Source organism: Nomia melanderi, chromosome 9 (genome assembly GCF_051020985.1).
Source record: "Nomia melanderi isolate GNS246 chromosome 9, iyNomMela1, whole genome shotgun sequence".
Taxonomy (NCBI): Eukaryota; Metazoa; Arthropoda; class Insecta; order Hymenoptera; family Halictidae; genus Nomia; species Nomia melanderi.
In genome coordinates, this window is record NC_135007.1 from 6,436,429 (window position 1) to 6,451,105 (window position 14,677).

The window sequence follows — 14,677 nt, forward strand, 5'->3', positions numbered from 1 at the left end:
AGATACATATTGACCTCTTAACCCACAATATCGTCAGGTTCGTGACGAAAATTTTAAACTGAATTTGACAAATCTGAATGTTATTTATTTTTGTTTAATATAAATTAAATATTACCTTTCTATTGTCAATCGTTAACGTATTGAATAAACATACGTAATATACTAACGACAAAGTAATTATATCGATCATAGTTAAGAAATAAATCATACAGCAAGGAGTTAATAGTATTAATACTTTGACTGCCAAGTAAACACTCATCAAAACTTCTACAGAGTCGAAACAGTTCTCTTAACAAAGCAGAAATTAAGAACTCAAGATTCTTTATAACGATTGCTCTAGTATCTTTTTTACACCTTATACATCCAATAATATTTGATTCGTCCGATATGCTACCTAGAAAATTAATCTTTAATTTTATATAAGGAACATCACCGAATTCGGTGACGTGAAATATAAAGCGTTAAACGCTGTTAGCGCTAGTGTTAACATGAAATTATAATTAAACCGCATAAGTGCATTCTACTGGGAGCCTATCTCCACAGCATAGTAGTAAAGAGTTTATAGAATGAAACCACCCTCTAACTCAGCAGCTGAACTATTTAACAAATTAGTGAGCCAAAGTGGCCTGAGCAGGCGACGATGTTCGCGCGTTACCATTAGCATGTTAACAAATCTAAAAGACAATGGCACGTATCGCGTTCCAGGGAACTTATTTAGTTGCAGGCTCTTGCTGTTCAACGATGAGCTCGCTCAGCCGTTTCCTCCAGAATCTTATTACCGGGATTTTCCGGGTTCCGCGAGGGAACATTCGATAGCATCACGCACGACGAACTTCGCGAATTGTTTACTGGAAAGAGCCGAACGAAAAACAGGGTTAGAGGAGATCCGAATCTGGGTCAGTCTCTATATTCACCCTTCCCCCCTTTCTCAACCCCCTTTTCGACCAGGCTTTCCACTCCCATTTCCGCCTTCTTCTTTTCTTTTCTGACTTTGTGCGCGGCTTACCCAGCGCCGTTTCTAAATTCGCCCACCAAACGGCGTTACAATGCATAACGACGCGTTCCGTTCCGTTCCCGGTTCCGTTCCGCTCTATTCCGTTCCGTTCTTGTCCCGTTCTATCGCCGCCGCGGAACGCAGACTGCGTTCGAGCCATTCAAGCGACGCCGTTTAGGTCCAATGACACGCATCGCGCTCCTTCGATGAATCGGACGCGTGATTCAGCGCGCTCCTCCCTCGGGAATTACGCTAACGATTCTAGATCGCGGCTGTAACCGAGTGTTCGCGCACTTGCTGGTAGAGGCTCTCTTTGTAAATGGTTAGGCGTGGAGAAAAATAGAGGAGGGTAGAGATTTGGAGTTTTATGTAACTTGTATGATTGTGTAAGAGAAAGTTCGCGTTTGAAATGGTTTTGGAGAAGCGACGGTGATCTAAAAAGATTTAACTGAAAATTTTAATTTTTTATTTTTTATTTCAGATAAAAATTTTTATTTTACAATTAGATCTCTCTTTTACATTGTAGATCGAGGATGTTTGTGTAATTACAATGTTGCAATAGTTAATGTCTTTGGATTTTGAAAAGGTAGTGCAATATATGTAATAAAAATTTGAAAGAGTTAGTTTACATTAAGTGTGACACAGATTGACTTAGGTTTCACTTATTGTAATCAATTCCGAAGGAAATGAAATTTTAATTAGTAATTTTCTTCGAAAGTAGTTATTAGTTACTGGTAATTGAATGTTCCCCTAAACAATATTCTTATATTCATAATCATTTGAAAAATAAATAAGAAAAAGGAAATGATCATGATCCCTTTGTTACAGTTGTTCGTAAATCCACAAAGTTCTAAAAAATAATTACAACGTTTGTAGAAAACATTCTAATCCTTTTACGAAAGGGCGTCTAACCAGCAAGCTATTTGAAAGGACAACGTGCAAAGAAAGGTGACACACCAGATAAAAAATGGAGGTAAGTTTATGTCGCGGAGAGAAATAGGCCTATAAAACTTGTATGCGGCTTATCTTCTAACTGAGTCTAAACGAGCCAACTTTTGCGGCGGCCATTTTTCTACTCAGGAATCGAGACAGAACGGATAAAAATGTCGACGGCGTGGCGTGGCGTCACGGCCGCACACGCGTGTCCGTGTATGTATATGTAGGTAGGTATGGAAGGTCGTAGGTGAGCACGAAAAATTCGAGTCGATAACGAAAAACGCGTGTGACGTCCTTAAAAAAAATTCCGCTATCGTGAACGCGTGCTCGATCGGTCGGCTATAAATACAGGTACGTATGGTTGTTACGGGTCGTTATTTTTAATACAAGTCACATTTGTACACGCCGATGTGCGATACCAGCACCCATTCGGTGCCTTTAAATTTCGCTGATATTCGCTGGAAATATTTCCCGATACGATGAATAATGGCGAACTTATGTACATACATACGTCACGAGGGGGAAAAAAAATAAAGAGATAGAGAAGACAGGAGAGAGATAGATGTAGAGAACTACTTTCGCACTGCAGGATTTGTTAAGTAGGTCATCTTCGAATTGTAGACATTCGCACGGGTAATAAAACATCGGGGTATATTCCGTCATGATTTCCAAATTATTGACACATTGAAAGGACACAGCTGGCACGCGATCAATTGGAAATAAAAATTCGGCAAACCTTTGATTCCTTTTTGCAATATGCTGAAACCGGTGAAACGTTTTAATTACTTTTCGCAGAATTCAAGCAAATTGGTTTAATACGTTTGCGGTGGATGATTGAAGCGGTTTATGTGGGAAAAAAGATCGGATGTTTCCGTTGTAAATGAAGCTTTCCGGTAAAATATAGGTTTTTCGATCAATGGCGCGGCATTTTTGTTCAATGAATACATTTTGCCGCTCGGCGATGAAAAGATATCGGGTAGCTTGGGAACCAGCTCGGTAGATGTTAAAAATAAAATTGTTTATATCTGTTGCGTGATGCCTCTTGCCGGTATCGCGATCTTGTTAACGTCTGTATACCTGTAAACGCATGTTCGATAGTTACGACTGTATGTTCCACTTGTGTTACACTTACAAAGCAACGTTAAGCCGCTTTTCTATTGGCGAAACGCGTGGCATAAAACAACATGTCCGTGATATTTTCGAAAAACCATTTTGCCGTTTTTCATGTCGGGATCATATTGGATTTTCCGGATGCACCTTTTACTGTTTACAGTTTCTTTGTGAATTAGTAGTTCGGTGTTTAACGAATGTTGTCGCCGTGAGACTTACTAATTGTCTTCTCTTTCACTGTGACAGTAATGTGTACTAATGACACAGAACGTCTGTACTCTATCATTGTTCGTGACAGGTCAATTACTATCGTCTATTGGCTGAGTTAGTTGTGGGCTAACATGTTCTCGGTTCTATGACCCATATTTGGGTCATGTAGATTTTAAATAAATAATGTCACATGTAAATTAACTGGAATAATATTGGCGCTGCAAGTGTAATTAATTGAAAAGACATTTTAAAACTACTGAAATGACATTGTTCTCCAAAGGACTCTTTCTCTGAAGATTTCTTTTGTAATACTTTAATAGTTATTAACACTAACCGTACCGGTCGAATAACCGGATTTGAAATTGTGTGTTCTATTTTATTCATCAACTCCTATATTGTTCGATTAATCAATTTTTCAGTTTCTCTCTTTCCTTTTGTTTCTCTTTCCACTAAAAAGAATGTATCATCTAACTTGCCTACCTTTATTTTGTAGCCAGTTATTTGACTGGTTACGACCGAAAAAGTGCCCGTACGGTTAGTGTTAAATAACTACTCTCTGAACAAAAATTGAAATTGATATCGATCATTGACATTGAGAGAAAGCCAATTAACTAGTACCTTGAAGGTTAATTGTCACGCTGTCCATGCATGAACCCATCTCTAACCCTACTTCGATTAATCCATCTTTTAACATTTCAATTTCCCCATATAATTTCAAAAATAACGATCAATAAAAATGGACTCCGACAAAGGAAATATCTATAAAAGTCATCTCATAGTTTGTGTAGAATATAATTACTCTCATAAATACTGATTACAACCTACAATTTATGAATGAACAATTATACTCGTTCATCAAATTACAAATAAAATCCAAAGAACAGATCGTCGATCGGGATTTCATGTCGGATGCTTTCGAAACGAGTCAAAATTGATCCGTCGCGTGTCTACGCGGGAGAACAGACGCGGCCCGGTTAAATTAAGACGATCAGAAACATCCGCAGAATTCCCGAACGAAACTCTCCGACCGCCGATTTGTCCGCTCGTGTTTTTATCTGCAGCGCGTCACGAGTCCGCTCGGTATAACCAATCGGTACATACCGAGAAAATCAACCTCTCCGCGGCCCTTTGGCCGAGAATAGAACTTGATCGTCCGTGTTGCTCGCGAAAGCGATTTCGATTCGAGTTTTCGCCATTCATTCGTCCCGTCCCGGTTATCGTTGGCCGAAATAGGAAGCTTCAAAAGAATCTGTGGCACAGCGGATTATTAAAGCTCCTTGCTCGTTTAATGCTCGGATCTAACGCGTTGAATGCCATGGCGGTCATCGATGACCGGAGATTACAAATTACTTGAAAATAATTACAATTCGTAACATAACTGATGTCGAATAAAAATGTTCAATAGTGAATAATTAAATAATAATGTAACCTAAGAATCGTGGTACCGAATCATTGATAATTGTTCCTTTTTATCTGTGTTACAAAAAAAAAGTGATACACGAAACACTGCAGTTCTTCGTGGCAGTCAACGTGGTACACGATGACCCGGATGATCGGTTACCGACCATTGTACCTGACGAATCGCGCGCAATACATTACGCGCTGTGAGAAATTCATAAAAATTCGCTGAGGTATTGGGACACAATTTTTTTAACCTTTTGCAGTCAAAAGTTTTTACGATTTTTCACGATTTTTTATTTTACGAAATATTGATTGAATTATTGAATATGTTAAGTAGAAATAATTCGCGAATTAGGGGATAGGAATATTTTCCTTCAATATTTCATGTTTAATTACATCATATGAAGCTTGATATTAGTCATCAAATTTTATCAATTTTTTATGTCAAACCGAATGGTGACCGTGAATCGTTTCTCGAGTGCAAAGGGCTAAAAATAGTTCCCTTTGACGTGGAAATTGAAATAGTGTGAGGTGGTTGTAGAAACATTTGTTTGACGAGTATCTAAAAGTTGATTATTGTCGTGTATATTTCTATTTGAGGATGTTTGACGAAACGTGTTTTTCAGTATTAAATTTGAGAATTGTTCTAATTCCTTTAATATAAATAATATCATTACAATAAGTGTTAAACGTTTATGTAGAAGCTACGTTTTGTTTCAGTATTTAGCGAAAGAAAATTGATGAAACAAACGTTTAGGTATTCATGTAATAAACATTTTAATACATTTATAAACGAGAATTGATAATAATTATCGTTCGCGTGACAACCTTCGCACCACACCCCGAAGTTTTTTGAACTAACAGAAAAAACGTTTACAAAGTGTTTTTCTGCAGAAGAGAAAAAAAAAGATGCATGCAATATGCGAAAGGAGAAATTTCTTTCAAAATATTATGCAGTCGATATTAAACTCGGCCGTGGCTGATATTAACTTCTCACCGAGCAAACATGGGGAAAGAAAGGCCGGGGAAGGTTTTAACCAATCGGTTCTCTTGTTTCCCTATAAAACTAAAGTTGGCGCGTCTATCGTTCCTTTCGAGGGACCTTAAATCGAGTTCCCGACATTTATCTTTGTTGGCCGCCGATCAAAGAAAGAAAGCGGTTTAAGGAAATCCGGTGCACAGGAGATTACGAAGATCGATCGCCGTTGGAGCGTTAAGTGAAATACAAACGCGCAGGTTATTTTCGAGAATTCCGTTGCGAAATCCTATTTGAATGTTGCATACATTTCGTGCTGCCTTGTACCGAACACGTTTGGAGGCTTTTTCAGTTATATCCGGCGCCCGAAACTTTGGAGTCGCTGTCTCGAGACATGCTCGAACTCCATTTGTATAATTATACAATTATTTCCTTAGTCTGCTTTCAAAGTAACGTGAAACTATAAAGTCCAACGATTACACTCATTTCTTAATGCCTTGCCTTATAATACCGTGTCGGATTCGTGGTGAAAATTTTAAATACTTGATTTTCTTTAATTCAAATGAAATATTATTCTCCTGTCATCAATTGTTATACTTTGGAGCAAAGATTGATATAGAATATGTCTATAATTTTATTCTTTTTATTAATAAATTATTAATGACAAAGTAGTTGTATCATAGTTGAGAAGTAAATCGTAGGGCAAATGATTAAATCTTAAATTCTATTTATCATAACCAGACTTATTAATTTAACTTCAATATCTTTTGAAATTAGAAAATTAAACATCTATTATAATTACTCGAAAAAATTCCTTTTACTCAAATATTTTATTCAAATAAGAAATATCCATTGCCAATATTGAATTTCGTTTTCACAAACGAAATCACGAAGCGGTTAATTTCGAAACGATTCCCCAGCGCAACCCTTCGAATACTTCAAACACCGATTATTCGAACGATTCATCGACATATTTAAACAAAAATGCTAATGAATTGAAACGAGCATTCACTGCAGCACTTCACGGATGCGCGAATCAACATACTAACAAATATAACAACTACTCAAATTCATTTCCAATTGTTTATTTAACACGGAACACATTTACTGTTAACATGTTCGCGAGCATCATCACAAATATGTGATACTCAACATTTCGTATATTGCGCAAAAAAAATTAAATATCTTTCACGCACGGTGCAAAGTTTCTGTAGTTTATGCGAAATTCTTCTAGGATTTTATTAACGCTTTATATAAACAATTTGCTACATTTAACACTAAAACTACGTATCAGTCAAAATAATTGGTTCCGTTTTTTTTTTGTTTGGCAATTATTGATATCTTAAAAGCATTGAATATTCTCAATGATCTTGAGAATAAATAGTTTCACTTGAATACTATAATGAATGTCTGAAGAAACTGAAAACAATTTATTACTACAATTTTCATAAGGATTATTTATCAATCGTATCAAATGATCGGTAGTTCTAGTATTAATAAGACATTGTAACTATGAAGCAATCTACTGAAACAAACGTTGGTCGCGAACATGTTAACCAGGTACCAGCGTTCGACGAGTATACATGTCATACAAATAGTCAAAATGCTACTAATTCTTTCAACGATGAATTATTTATTTTTTCAGATAAATGTTTAATTCTTCATTTCGTTTTAATTTTTGGTTACAATATATATTATAGATACATTTGAGCTTCGTTTAATCAGCGTACATTTCACTGTTTGATTTTATCGCGTGCACAGTGAAAAACTTTTGAAACTAAATTCCACAGTTAACAGGTTAAACGATACCTCTCCTGTCATTTCCACGTAGACGACCCGAGCAAAATTTCCCTGATATTCCCAAGTACTACAGTGCCGCGAGGGAAAAACTTGGATGCGTCACTTACGGAGCTGCGGCATCGCGCGATCCCCGCGCGAGCACGTTCGGCAAGCTCAGCGCGACCGGCCGATGCAGTCGGCTGCACCGCCGCGGGTACTGCGCCCGCAAGCCTCCAGCCATTCCTCAAATTTCTCCTGAATTCTGATTCCGCGACGCGCCGTGGGCCGCGCGCGTCGCGGACGATCGCGATTTAACTCTGTCACTGTTGTTCACCAACGGACAAAGAGATTCCCCCAGACAAACAGATCCTCGTTAACTGACTCACTCGAATTCAACCCCCAAATCGCAGCGTCGCGTCACGTCGGATCGAAACAAAGAGCGAAACGGAAGCCCGGGATAAAAGAAGAACATTCAAGAAGAAGAAACAGAAAAGGCGACAGGCTGAAGAGACGAAACAGACGACCGGATATTTCCCGATGAAAAGACCAGAAACATACATAAACGAATCTCAGCAATTCATTTCGACACACACTCGAACCTCTTTCTCGCGAGAATCACGCTCCAACAGCACATCCTTTGCCTCGGCGTCTCTTCGATGATACTCGAACGACGTCCAGTCGCGCACTCACCGGCAATTAATTCGCTGCGATCACCGGGCCCTCGAATTTCAGCGCCGGCGGTGGTCGAGCTCTCTCGAGAGGATCGGCCCGCGAGCGTGCGTCGACTCGCGCCGACACCGATCCGCTCCCAGCGTCCACGAGAACGGTCCCATCGTCGACGTGATCGGTGCTAGGGGTTGACCAGGTAGCTAATAGCTGGAAACAACCGCCACTCGAGGATTCGAAAATCGACGGAATCGATACGCTCCCGCGCGATGCGATTGCGACACTGCTGTTGAAATCCTCTGTGATCGGACACCCGAATGGTTCTCACTGAAGTTTCTCTCTTTCGAAACGCGAATGATATAGCGTGGTATATTTTTCTCTGGGCAACGGAGAGTTTCTTTTTCGAGGACACTGGCGAAACACGATAGGGATGTACACTCGAATTTTCTTTGGAGGTTCTAAGAGTTGTTTCCGAGGGATGAAGTTGTACAGTAAGTGAAACCGCGCGAAAATTACGTGCACTCGCGTGACGTCGGTGCGCGTCGAGGTGAGAGAGCGCGACAGGTGCAATTGTGAAGAGAGAGAAAGCAGGGAAGCGACGAATCGCGCGCACAGCGACACAATACGACACCGCTCGCGGCTCGCGAGAAACTGTCGGCCGCGCGTTAACGCGATACTCGACCGCCCCTTCGAGCCCGAGGGTCTGGCGCAGGTACTACCATCCCCCTTTCTTACCCCCACCGCTGGCCAACGTCGCCCCTTGCTCGCTCCGCACCCTCGCCACTTTCGACCTTTCGACGCGCAACCCCTCTCGAACTTGTCCCGCTGCTGGATCGGGGCAATCGAACTTCTTTCCCTCTCGCTCCGGTGCTCCGCGTTTCCAGACCTCTCGCTCTATCCCTCGGCCACCTGCGATCCTTTCCGCCCCCATTGTTAGTTTACTTATCGGTTGGCTCGTCTCATCAAACTGTCCATGCGTTTGAGACATTTCTGATGGACTTTTTTTGGACCACGCGCTTCGTTGGATCTAACGAACAGTATGTGTACAGTATTGTTCATGATTATTAAGAGGATTCTTGAATGGATGAGTGATGGATTGGTGAGTTTGAAAAATGGACATTTTCGTGTAGGATTTTATTGAGTAGGAGGCAATGGTTTAGTTATTGATTTTGGGGAATTTTATTTGGGGTCTGTGAGTTTTGATGGATTGAGCTAGGTTAATGATATTCTTTATTGTTTTGGGTTTACTTGAATGATGGGTTGAGTTATGCTTGTGAAGTATTTGGGTTGAAGATGAAAGTGTGGTAAATGAAATGTGCGTGGAAAGTGTGTATGAATATGGAAAATGTGGTATTCATTTTGTTCTCTTTGTGTTTAGTGTGCAATTCATGAGAAATGTAAGTTAAATGAGAGATTATTCAGATTTATTATCACTGGTGATTGTTAAACATGTTTTATTCTTGTTTGCTGCTTTGTGTAATACATTTTTAAAGACCTATTAACTTCTTTAGGTATTCGTGTGGAAATTGTCATTTGTTGTTTGTGATTATTCTTAGAATTATTGGATAGAACGTGAATTTACTTTTTGAAGTGGCTATATATAACTAGCATAGTGTCCATTAAAAGGTTCAAAGTAAATGTGCTCTTTTTAGAAGGAGTTTGTATTTTTATAAGAGGAAGAAACCTAACTTGTTTGAAGTTTGGACAATCTGTTCCACTATTGTACCTGATCAAGTTTAATTTTAACAGCAATGTATTTTGAAAAACAAAAAATGAAAACTATGTATAAAATATGAACGGAATGATTTACCTGGCTCACGTGTAAAAACTAATTAAAATTTTAATATTTAATGTTTCGCCATAAAAAGATTGCAATCTCTATTTTTGTACACTCAATTCACTAATTTTACTATCTAAATAAGTGAATAACTAAATATCTGTAATGCCCAACGTTCTACATTATTTACGAAAGAAACGGAGTCCAGACATAGAAGAAAGTGATTCTTATTAACTCGCATTACAGTCAGTTAGCAAAATTACTGTTTCAGTAAAAAGTTTCCAGTTTTAATCATTCCTCGTATAAAATCCTGTTAAATGCAGGCAATACATAACAAATTCTACATTAAGGAAAAGTATATACTGCAATCACTCAAATTAACTAAACCACACAAAACACTGTTCCCTACTACATAACTAAAATAACATTTAAACTTTTGAACAAAAAATGCAAACTTCAAATTCTCAAAAAACATTCACCTTATTTATAAAATGAAACCATTAAAAATTAACCAAATAGAATTTGCTTTTTACTGATATTTACTGCACGGTTTATTCGACTGTTCATAGAAAAATTCATGTTCGTTCATTCGGATTTTAGAAGTTAGAAATTTATAAATAAGCAATAATTCAATGTACTTGAAATCGATGCGTCCCGTAAACCTAGTGTTAAATAAATTTCTCCGGATAATTCGCAGATAAATGGTAACGACAGTTAATCAAGATGGCCGACTGTAAAGAACGGATGAGAAACGACATCGTTTTCTGCCGTCTGATTATTATAATTCATCTGTCGGCTATCCGCTCAAGATTTATTCCGTATCTTTCACGACGCTGGAGGCTTCTTTTGCCTTTGCCCATGCCGGGACTAGACAACCCGAATCTCCTTGCCTCTTTGCTGGGGTTTCCCGCGTTTATCCGGCTGTCTGCAAGCCCGATTTGTGCACAAAAGGACGGTCCGGGGAAACAATAAGAGGATCCTGACGGTTCCGCGTTAAGATTTGGCTTTACGCCTGACGACGTTAAGTCCAAAGGATCTCGGGGCCTCATGTAATTGAAACTTTTCACCGTGATCGGGAACGGTAGAAAAATATTCATCGATGGACGCCATCGCGGGGATGATGAATTTGCATTGAGCGCTACGCGCTGGTCAAGCGCGAAGGTTATTGTGCCCGTAATAATTGGATTTCCAATCAGAATAGGTTATTTTCTTTAAAAAATAAAATTGCCTTTTGAGTTAAAAAGAGTATTAATGAGAGATGTATATTCTTGATTAGTGAACATGGAATATTTTAATGCACAGTGGACAGTGGTAAATATGTGATGTTACGCGAGATGAATTATGTAACACCGTGAAAGGGTTTTAAATAAAATCTACTTGATCGTAAATGTTCTTTTAAGATGATCTTTGCTTAATTTAATCTCTTTGCAGCGGTTTTCCCCAGAAATTTGATCAAACAGTTAAAATTAACGATGATGTTTTAGGCTACCGTTTTAGGTGACTCAACCTTATAATTGGCATGCTAAGATATTAATATGGACACTTGTGTAATTCAATACGAATGTGCATCGCTATCGTCTTGTATGATAAATGATACGCATCTATCGGAGTGATCGCCCGTAACCTGTTTGGTGTGGCTTTAAATAAATATTAAAGGTTATTGCTAATTTATTACTTCGAGTATTTTCTGCTAATACAAATAGATAAAATACTCTGGATATTTATTACCTTTCGATTATATTTCAGTTGCTATAATTATTTCCGCAGCCAATATAATGTTCCCTACCTCCATTTTCTTCAACTCTGTTAACACTAGAACTACCGTACCAGTCGAAATAACTGGTTCTAGCTTTTTAAATAGTTTTTCTAAAAGAAATAGTTTCACTGGAATACTAAAATGAATATCCGAAGAAACCGAGAACAATCTATTGTTATCATTTTCATAAGGACATTTAACCCCTTACCTTACCTTTGTTATTAATAATTTATTAAGAAAAAGAATAGATTTAGAGGCATATTCTATATTAATCTTTGCTCCAGATTATAATAATCGATAATAGGAGAATAATATTAAATTTGAATTCAAAGGGATCGAGTAATGTTCATGCTTGTTCGATTCTGTTTAAAATCTACACTACGTGTCTGTCACATTATTGTAAGTCAAAGGGTTAAATATCAATCGTACTAAATATTCGGTAGTTCTAATGTTAACAAAAATTGAAATCTGCATAGATATTTGTAGTGTAACCGTCAGTATGCTTCAAAGTTTTATCCGAAACTTTTCCGACATAGAAAAGGACGATCGAGGGTTGACGCGGCAGCAATAGTTTCCGAAGAAAACCGGGTTAAAGCTGCGCGGAACTGGAACCCCTAAACAAAGACCGGAATGATCGTATTATTCCGCGTGGTATTTAGTTCTCGCAGCAAACACTATTTTTCCGATGGAAAATTCAGACGGTCTTCGGCATCGCTCGTCCCAGGTGTTCTCGAGCCGCTCCCGTCCACCATGATTACGTTTTGCGCACGGTATGCGCGTGAAAATAAAAAAAAAGACAGTTGAAACAGGGGTAAAGGGAAATTCACCGGGTATTGGTTAAATCGGATCAAACGCACTCGCGTCCGCGTACTCACGGTCGTTTTATCTGCCCGTGTCCTCGATCTAACCGAGATTTACGGATATTTTGATGAAGCGCAACGAAATGGGTCGTAACGCTGCCCTAAATGTTTTGCGTGTTATACTCGGGGGAGAGCGACTCTATTATTACACGTAAATTAACGGCGATCATTCTCCATACAAACTTAGCGTTTCATTTTGCAGTGAATTTGAAATTATAACGTTATAAACTATAATTTTAACATTCCCGATAAACTAATGGTTACAAATATTCTACATTTCTAAATGATTTTACTTCGTAATGATAAGAAAAGTAATTATTATCGAGAAAATTTTATAAACAGAAGAAACCATTGATTATTGTTAGTTAAAAAAACTTTACCTTTAACATATTAAACGCCACGGAAATCTGGGCCGTTTCACATAATAATAGTTCTTTCATAGCAAAGATAAGTAGGAGCAGTTATTAACACTAAAATTATCGAGCAATTAGAGTGAACTATTTCCAATGTTTTCTAAAAATTAGGAAATACCTTATCTTGAGATTCGAAGGGTCTCCTAGTTTTGCGATCTTAAACACTTGTGAAACAAACATTCTGAAGCAAATCAATTTGACCAGTTTTAGTGTTAATTGTTTGGCATCGTAATTCTTACATTACACCGTTATCAACTTCCTTACGTTATTAAACATTTTTATTCGACATCAGTTATGATATGGCATTTAACGTGTTAATATTTCTTTTCAGAATCTAAGTAACAATATTCAACACAAAGAACTTTTATTCCACAGAATTCCACAGAATTCTGCACTATTTATTCAACCGTACACGAATGGATTCTGTAATTTCCCTCTAGAATTAGAATTGAAATCGACTTTGGTTCACTATAATAATAATTTTACGTGGATCAATATGCAGCACAAGAGCCGCGAAGCTTGTCTTCGTTTCCATTAATTTGAAAAATTCGCTTGTACCTGACACGTGAAAGCATACGCGCTGGGTGCACGCCATTAATAATTAATACTAACAGCGCCGGCTCTTTGCCCGGCAACGCGGAACTCTCCCCGGGGCGTAATTTTTCGGCGAGTTAAGTTGAAAAGCCCCCGCAGACCATGGAGACCACTCTGTTCTTTTATTTATCGCGATTTCTCGGTGAACGCTTGAACATTCATTATTCAACGATCAAAAGAGATACGTATACATGCACGGCGATGATATTTCGGGCATTCGGCCTAAAATTATCAAAAACTCCGGATTTTAAAAAGATTAGTAGGTATGGTGCTGCTTCTGACCTGTAGGTCGCGACCCAGAATTAGGTCAGCAAGCTATTTCGAGTGCACCGCTGAAACACAGGGAATCCGAATTTACAAAGTGAAAGTGCAACGAATCCGGCGAATCAATTTGACGGACGCTGCGACTTCTATTTTACTGACAAAAGTAACGATAATTATGGTATACAGAATTACAGTTCAGCTCGCGGCTGAACAATGCAGACTGTAGGAACCTTCGGGGCCTGGAAGTTGACATTTTGCTGTAAAGTTAGGGTAGAGTTACCCTTATTACGGTTTGGAGTATCAGAATAATTTTCCATAATTACATTATGTGTTTAATCCGGGCACATCTTGAGTAGTTTGTACCCTTGCGTTTAATTACATCTCCGCGATGTCGCGTCGCCATGCTGGTATTGCAAGGGACAAGTTAACCGCAATTAGTGGAATTAAAAAGTCTATGTTTTTGTTCCCAGTTTCCGAAGATCGAGGATAAATTCTGATTGTACGAAGTAACTTCCATGTGAATTTTGATATTCATTACTTATATAATTCTGATACGTCGTAAAATTCGTTTGTTAGAATTATATCTTATCGAGGACACTATGAAAAAATATATTTTCGACTTTGGTAAAAATGCAATTTTTCTTAGAGAATGTGATTAGTAATATTCACTCATTTTCCTCTACTCATTACGATGGAACGGTTGTACATTTCAAATATAAAATATTTTTCCATTTTTAATTCATGAACAACGTCTGACTTTCACAGAAGATCCTTAAACGTAATCAAATAAAATTCCAAAATACATTTTTCATCTTAGAAGGCGTGAAAAGTGAAGTATCTATAGGGACGTTTAGATATTGTTCGATTCACGGAACTAGGCAGAAGTATTCGTGGAAGTTTGGAGTGCAGTCTAAATTAACAAAGTGAAACGGGCCGGTTAA

The 14,677-nt window shown here is 38.2% G+C and overlaps 1 protein-coding gene and 1 long non-coding RNA gene across 8 annotated transcripts in view; both read right to left on the reverse strand.

Moving 5' to 3' along the window:
• LOC143174917 (uncharacterized) overlaps positions 1-8,087 on the reverse strand; it is a 48,408-nt gene extending 40,321 nt beyond the window's left edge. Inside the window, exon 1 of one of the 2 annotated variants that reach the window (XR_012999411.1) lies at positions 8,000-8,087. This is a non-coding gene — a long non-coding RNA (uncharacterized LOC143174917). Of the gene's footprint in view, positions 1-7,964 lie in introns of both variants that reach the window. The other variant, XR_012999412.1, reaches the window with a different exon arrangement.
• The window catches only part of LOC116427857 (uncharacterized), a 165,027-nt gene that overhangs the window by 134,587 nt on the left and 15,763 nt on the right, over positions 1-14,677 (reverse strand). The window lies entirely within an intron of this gene.